This window comes from Nelumbo nucifera, chromosome 3, assembly GCF_055504915.1.
Source record: "Nelumbo nucifera cultivar China Antique chromosome 3, China Antique-T2T, whole genome shotgun sequence".
Lineage (NCBI taxonomy): Eukaryota > Viridiplantae > Streptophyta > Magnoliopsida > Proteales > Nelumbonaceae > Nelumbo > Nelumbo nucifera.
The window spans coordinates 74,892,764-74,901,373 of NC_142651.1; the positions used below are offsets into that span (position 1 = coordinate 74,892,764).

The following is an 8,610-nucleotide window of genomic DNA, read 5'->3' on the forward strand; positions in this document are numbered from 1 at the left end:
GCAATTTCCATGATTAATTTGAACAAGGTTTCTCTTGTTCTATATATTTTCTTTTAAGATAACTTGTAGAGCTTACATGAATCAAAGCTCACGAGTTAACTGCTCAATAAGAAATTTCCAGGACATTGAGGATCAAGATCTATCATTGGCTCTGATAATATTTGTAAAACCAATTAGTCAAGGGGACATTGTTAGACTAGGCCCTTTGGGATTTGGTTGTGGCCATATAAAATCAAGGGAAAATTTCTGATTATTACTCTGTAATTTGGGCTTAGTGCTATTTTGATTTCTGAATTTTAAAATGCGACAGTCCAGTATCCAAACATTCAAAACAATGCCAATCCAGTACCTGCCGTTAATCATCTATCAGTTAAATGTATCACGTGATGAAATGTGCAATTTAAAATTTTTGAAAGTGTCAAAATTATCCTTTAAAACACTGTTCATCATCTTCTTCCTCAGAAATTAAGATTGAATTGAAGCAATGGTGAACAACCCCAAACCCACCACCAAGGTTTCAAAACTTGTCACATTTGTTAGCTAGTGATTTGAGGGGAGTTATTTGGTTTTTGTAGGAGTGAGATCATTACCATTCCCCTCAAAATTTTACCTAAAACTTATACCTCTGTTTCATCTTCTTAAGGAAGAAGATGATGAACAGTGTTTTAGTTTTGAGAAGGGCATTAATTTGGATGGTTGATAAAGAAAATTAGAGGACACCCGAAGGATATTTGTGTCTTTTTACATGCCATTTAACGATTAGGTAATGGTAGGTACTGAATTGGTACATTTTAAAAGATTGGGTATTGAATTGTCGTGCTTTAAAGTTTGGAAGACCAAAGTGGCATTACGCCCAAAGTATAAGGTACTAATCAGATATTTTCCCTAAAATCAATGGTCATTTAAATTTGAATTTGTTGAGATCCAATTTGAACTCCAACGTTAAAGAAATTAATTGATATAATCTCTCAATTTAGTCAATTCAAATTTAAGTTAATATAAAAATAGTTAATTGATATAATCTGTTTTTCATTAATTTTTAATTTCTTCCTTGACCTTTCCGGTTTAGTCCACTACAAGAAATATGAGCTTTAGCTACGGAAAAAACCGTGGCTAAAGGTAAAAAAAACCGTAGCTATAGACTTATGTTACGGTTTAGCTACGGATAAAAAACCGTAGCCTATGTTCGCATGGCTATAGCCTATCGTTATGATTGAACTAATCCGTAGCTATAACCCATTTATAATTACAGTATCTATTCATAGCTAAAGGGCAGATGCAAGTTATATGAGCCTTTAGCCATAGATTGAAATATAGTTAAAACATGCATATAACTACGGTTTTTAAGTTGTCCATAACTAAAGCTTTTAATTTATAGCCACAGTTTGTTACAAAACCTAGTTAAATGTACCACTTTATAACCGCAATTCTACCAAAACCTAAGCTAAATACATTAGCTTATAGCTACGATTTTTGACCTGTAGTTAAAAACTAGAGTCTATAGCCACGGTTTTAATTATAGCTAATTGAAAGCTGTGGCTATATTCCCATTAAAATAGTAAAATAGGGACACCATCACCTTAACGGTTAAAGCAATAACTATTTCATTCATACGTCACATGGGAATTATATAATAATTTCTAACAAATGATTATATTATTTTAATAAGAAATTACATGCCTTGTATAACTTGAATACATCCATTGTTTTACCAAAAAATAAATAAATCCATTGTTTAAAATGTATTTCAAATGTCAAATTTCCCTTAATACATATTAAAGTCTACATAATAATGTTAATAAAAAGAGAAAAATTCTAAATATAGCAGAACTATCCATTGTCTCCAACCATGCTTTAAGAGTCGTTCATTGCATATTTAACCTACAATGAAAAACAAAAAAAAAAAGTTAGAATAATGATTACTTTAATAATCTAATTAAATATGCAATATACAATGAAAAATGTAAACAAAAAAAAAATAGGTAACAAAATCCAATATACAACAAAATATGTAGAATAAATTTTAAGATTCTAATTAATTGGGTTTGGCGACTTGGAAAAAATTGTGGACATATGGCAAGGGTAGTGCTTAGGACAGGTCAGTAAACTATGAGAGTTTGACTAACCAAGATAGCTTGATGATGGTGGGATATGGTGATGGTAAAATTAAACTATTGGAATATTTTCTTGTTCAAATAGTTGGCCAAACAAAAGAATAAATGCAAAAGCTTAAACTGAGTTTGTGAAGTTCAAATTCTATATAGTTTTACTCTTAATAATTGGCCAGTGATAATTCAACATGTCAGTTCCATATAAGGTCCATGTGTTATGCTGGCATGGTTTGTCCTAATTCACCCAGTATGTATCCTCGGGCTCCTGTAGAAGATTAAAGATCGATATGAGGATACAGTCATAGTTGATTCCAAATTTTAGACACATGGAGAGGCAAATAGCCTATGGAGTCAATGAACTAGTTTGTATGAAGTTTAAGGACTAGTTTGAGGATATAATCATGTCCAATAACAAGCATGTTAAAGCTATAGTCATAACTAATATGTAAGTTGAAGCAAGCCAAGACATAAAATGTTAAATTGATAGTATTGGGCAGTTGGAGCCTTGAAAACTGTCAAACCCATAATGAGGTCCTCTATAGCTGGGTCAATGAATGCTTTATGTTGTACAAATTTTCATTTTTATTTTACATTTTATGTTTGATTGTTTTGAGTTCTAACAAGGAAAGAAATCTACAAAGAACATTTCAAGCCATTGGACATCTGAGGAAGAAAAGTTGTTTCTCTTCAACTAAATATAAAATTGTTGTATACTTGTCTGGATTGGTATGAGGATATGATCATGTCCACTAATATGTGTGCTGAAGCAAGCTAAGATGTAAATGGTTAATGATGTTGAGCAGTTGGAGCAGTAAGGTGTCCCAATATTATTGAAGTGTTGAAAATTTTGGCAAAATGAATTGCAACTTAGGGGATGGATGCTTAACCAAAATAGTTCATACAAGGCAGCCTTAAAGACTAGAGTAGGGTATCCAATCTCAAGCCTAGATGCTGCAAGAAGATAAAAACATGAATGGAGTTTTGCCGTGGACATATGAGTTAGAACCTAAACCAAAGCACCCTATACAAATAACAAAATTAAGGGACTGCAAAGAGCTATTGTGTTAGGCCTAGAGTTTACTATTACATATGTAACTTGATAATAATCACAATACTTATAATCCAAGACCTCAGTTGTTAAAGAACCAAGATGTAAAAGGTTAAATTGATGATGTTGGGAAGTTGGAGCTGTAAGGTGTCCCAATATTATTGAAGTGCTGAAAAATTTTGGCAAAATGAATCTTAGGGGATGGATGCTGTACCGAAATACTTCATAGAAGGCAGCCTTAGAGACTAGAGTGGGGTATCCAATCTGAAACCTAAATGCTGCAAGAGAAAAACAAGAAGGGAGTTATGTCATGGACATATGAGTCATCAAAACCTAAACTAAAGCATCCTATACAAATGGAAAATTTAAGGCTCAGTCCAGAAAGAGTACAAATACAAATATGTATAGTACAAATATATACAAAATAATATATAATACAAGGTTTTGTACTCTAATTTGTATTTATACTCCTTCCAAACTGAGCCTAAGGGACTGCTAAGAGATATTGTGTTAAGCCTAGGGTTTACTATTCCATATGTAACTTGTTAATAATCACAACACTTATAAACCAAGACTTTAAAGAACCAAGATGTAAAAGGTAAAATTGATGATGTTGGGAAGTTGGAGTTGTACCCAATATTATTGAAGTGCTGAAAAATTTTGGCAAAATGAATTGTAACATAGGGGATAGATGCTGTACCAAAATACTTCATAGAGTGGGGTATCCAATCTGAAGCCTAAATGCTGCAAGAAGAGAAAAACAATATGGGAGTTATGCAATGGATATATGAGTCATCGAAACCTAAACTAAAACATCCTATACAAATGGAAAAATTAAATGTAAAGATTAAATACAAATATGTACAACACAAATATTACAAAATAATAAAAAATACAAGGTTTTGTACTCTACATATTTATATTCATACTCCTTCCAAACTGAACCTAAGGGACTGCAAAGAGATATTGTGTTAGGCCTATGGTTTACTATTGCATATGTAACCTGTTAATAATCACAATACTTATAAACCAAGACTTCAGTTGGTAAAGAACAAAGGGTTTACTATTCCATAGTTTTTTGTCTTTGTATTCAATATAGCTTGCATTATAGGTGTTTTATGATAAAAATATATTAAAATAAAGAATAAGATACAAAAAGATGAGCAGCCCGGCCAAAAGAACCTTACGAGTCACCCCAATTGATAAACTATAATAATTCAACCCAAAACTATGCATTATAAATACTCATCCTACCAAACCAACACCCCAAAACAGAGGCTCCTACCCTAGCCCTAGAGGGGCAGATGCATTGTAAGTTTAACTTGAACCTAATATATGACTACTATAAAATCATGCATATTATCTTGGCTAAGCCCGAGCCACAATCAATGCTCATAGAGCCAAGTAAAATTATAGAACCCTAAAACCTACAAGGTTATGCAAGATTTGAATAAGAACACCACTAAATCCACATTAAAACCAATGAAACCTAACAAATAAAGACAAGAAAACAAGAGAAATAATAAAGAAAGAGGGTGGTGCCCCTGTTTTGCTAGAGGTAACAATAATCTCTAAGGTTCTCTTAACAAATAACTGATAAGCATACCTAGAATGAGGGTAGATACCTATTCAAATTATGATAATGAAGAAGAAAAGTAATGCATCGATTGCATACATTCAAACCAAACCAAAAGAGCACAAAAATTAAAATAAGAAAATGCTGAGAAGCTTACCCGATTGCTCTAAACACCAAAATCTGAAGTGGACAACAAAAATCAGAGGAACATGTGCAAAGATATAATATTGCGCAGACAACCAATTATTCGATTCGAGAAAAAAGCGAAGCTAAAATATTGAGTTTTTTTTAAGGGGAATTAAAGCAGATGGTTGAACTTGGGAAAATTGAATCAGAGTGAAGAGGTGTTTTAACAAGGAAACGGCCAAATGCAAATAGGTTGCATGCGAAGGAAAAAAATCTTGTAATTTTTGAATTCCAAGTGCTACAAGAAAGAAAGGTAAAATGGACTATGCCTTGGAGCGAGCGAAAAAGAGATTGAGCGATTCGGTTGAAAGGGGAAAAGGGGGTTGCTAAAATCAGAGAGGAGGGAATTAAATTTGCTAAAATTTTTCAAATGCGCGCTTGAATTCAAATGGTAGGTCTCTCAATCATGGTTAGTGTTGTTGACTTAGATGGTCGGACTGTTGCCGCCCAAAAATCGTCCAAACAACTAATTCTGTCAATGTTTTAAAGATTGGTCTGAAGGTTGAACCGTTTTTGCCTCTATGTCGCGGGTCATTAGTTCGGTCATCTGGGTCAAACAGGTCAGATCACCCCAAATGTATATATATATATATATATATATATATATATATATATATATATAATTATTGCATAATTATATTTTAGATATGTTATATGTATTTTTATATTTAATTTATGTTTTAATTCAGTTTTTGCTTTTTATTTATACAAAATATTAAAATTTTCAATTTGAAGCCAAATTAGGATCTTTTTTGTGAAAATAGCAAGGCAAGGCACTTACAGCCCGTTGGGATGCATAAATATTGAAAAATTACCCATAATAAAAAAAAAAGATCACCTCAATCAAACATCAGAGTACAAAGTTATGACCTCCGAAAGTTTGTATGCATTGAGTGTGCAATTTGCAACCTGGTGACTAGGTCGAATGGATTGACGGTTGAACCGGTTGGGTAATGGTTCAAATGACTTAACCAGCTGGGTCAACAATTGGTTGAAAACACTAGATTTTGTTTCACACTTAACCTATTCCTTGGCCAAAAACCATTGACCCTTTCAACCTAAACAAATGATTTTTGACCATTTTTATTTTAATTATTTGTTTATTTTTTGTTTTTCTAAATTGTAGTAGGCCATCCATTTGAATCATACAATCAACTCATCAACCCCAAAATCAGTGGTTGAATCATTTGGCCTAGGAATTGATTAGGGTGTTAGTTTTGTTTTGACTCCAAATCGGAATTTTGCTCAAATCTATTGAATTGGTTAGAGATCTATTGACTATGGGTACAACTTGGATGGGCTCAACCCGAGACTAAACTAACCCAACCCAAAATTTTACATGGGCTAGGCTTAGATTTTTTGTCCTCGATCTAGGCTTGGGCCCAAGAAATCAGGCTTTTTTATTTTTTGGGCCGGGCCCAGGCCTAGCACTTAGGTAGCCTGACCCAACTATACACATGTATATATATGTTAATTTTGAATACATATTTATACACACACACATATACATATACATATACATATACATATACATATACATATACATATACATATACATATACATATACATATACATATACATATACATATACATATGCATGCATACATACATACATACATACATACATACATACATACATACATACATACATACATACATACATACATACATACATACATACATACATACATACATACATACATACATACATACATACATACATACATATATATATATTTGCATAAATAAATATATGTATAATTTACATAAATTTACACATTTGTATACATATTTATCTATTTACATATATATTTGCATAAATACTTATATATGTATAATTTTAGAGTGATTTCATTGACCAACCCAAGCTTGGACCGGTCCCGAGCCCAACCCGATTGCATTAAATTATAGTGCAAGATGGGTTCGAATTGGGAAGATCAGGTTTGACCTTAGGCTCCATCCGGGTTCATTTATATTTTAGAAATTAGTATCTTTTACTAATGTACTTATGAAATTAGTAATAATTTATTTTCTAGTTTAAGTATTACTAAATACCAATCTTTAATTTATTATTATTATTCATCATTAATAAAGAACTAATAATTTGTTAATTGTTAATTATTAATTATTAATCATATTTATTTATTTTAATAATTTCTTAGTGATTAATTTACTTTCAATGGTAATTAATAAATAATAAATATTTTTAATTAATATTATATTATTATTATTTATTAAATTTTATTTATTTTAGTAAATATTTACTAGTTTATTATTTTATGTTAGATGTTTTTAAATTAATTAATTTTTAATATATTTATTATTTTATAATTAAATTATAATATTTTTAAATAAATTTACCTCTACAAATAACTAAAATCCGTGGTTATAGCCATACATAACCTTTAGCTACGGATAAAGTGTTACTTAGCCACGGATAAAAGGACTGTAGCTAAAGATAAATTTCACAGTTATAGCCACAGATAACTAAAAACCGTGGCTATAGTTGTAAATAGCTTTTGCCCACGGAGAAAATGCTCTTTAGCTACGAACTAAATGACCGTAGCTATTAATTAACTTCTACTATTGTGACTTATAGCCACGAATACCTTTAAACCGTGGCTATACATATCTTTTAGCCACGGACAAAATTTCCATAGTTAAAGTTTATCTTTTGCTACGGATATGAAGCTGTCCGTGGCTATATCCCATGTTTTAGGTACGGTTTTTATGACCATAGCTAAAATACAGTAGCTATAGCCCCATTTTCTTGTAGTGGTCCAAGCCAATGAGTCTATTTTAGACTCTTTCCAGGTTCACCAATAAGATTTCGGCATCACAAATTTTTTTAAAACAATTTTGAAAATGGTCTAAAAGTAGATCAATTAATGAAACAAGACTTTGTTGATCCTATGTGTTTTGATGATAACAAATTCATTGAGAGTACTAATGATATGTGCTAAGTGTACAACTTTGCCAAATGACTTCCTAGAATGATCCAAATGCTTTTGGGTAGCTATATATCAACCTATCTCTCTTCAAAGAAGGTGTTTGCTACAAAGAAGAAAGAATAAAAAAGAAGCATCAAGCTATAGTAGTATTTTATTGTGTTATTTTCTTAGGACATGATGAAAATATTGCAAAAGGATGCACACTTTGGCTTTCATAGACTAAATTTGGTTGACCTAATCAATGGCTAGAATTAGTTTTGTTTCTTAGGTGTTCCTGGACCCACAAAAATTATAAAGTATTATGGAGGAAAAAATTATGGAAGCCTAAGGAAATGAATTGTAGACCTTTGGCACCAATGTCTCAAAGCTTCTAAGGTTAAGAGTGGTCAATATAGTTGACTACCCTTCACATTAGAGAATGGTGTCACCTAGTAGTCGACTACCTATGATAATTGAGGCCAATGTTATTGGACATTACTTGGTAGTTGACTATATAAAATCAAACATACACAATCAATGTTTGGTTGATAGAAGTTCAACTGATTGTAAGGCTTATTGGAAGGGTTAGAAATCAGATTAGATATGGCTGAACCAAGCTTACTGGCTGGCTGAATTTAAAAATTTTTTCTAACCCCACTCGGGAACCTATTTCCCGATAATTTTGAAATATGAAATTTCAAGATCGATCTTACACTGAACCGGACCAGATTTAAAACCAAAGTAAAATATGCTTATAC

The 8,610-nt window shown here is 31.7% G+C and overlaps 1 long non-coding RNA gene across 2 annotated transcripts; it reads right to left on the reverse strand.

The window, feature by feature from the left end:
• Positions 1 to 1,587: 1,587 nt before the first annotated feature.
• Positions 1,588 to 5,379, reverse strand: LOC104588341 (uncharacterized). Of its 2 annotated transcripts, XR_733763.2 has the most exons (5): positions 4,893 to 5,379; positions 3,860 to 3,903; positions 3,374 to 3,437; positions 2,271 to 2,376; positions 1,588 to 1,881 (listed from the first exon to the last, which is right to left on the reverse strand). It is a non-coding gene; the product is annotated as an uncharacterized LOC104588341 (long non-coding RNA). The 2 variants fall into 2 exon arrangements; XR_733762.2 differs by lacking the exon at positions 2,271 to 2,376.
• Positions 5,380 to 8,610: the final 3,231 nt, after the last annotated feature.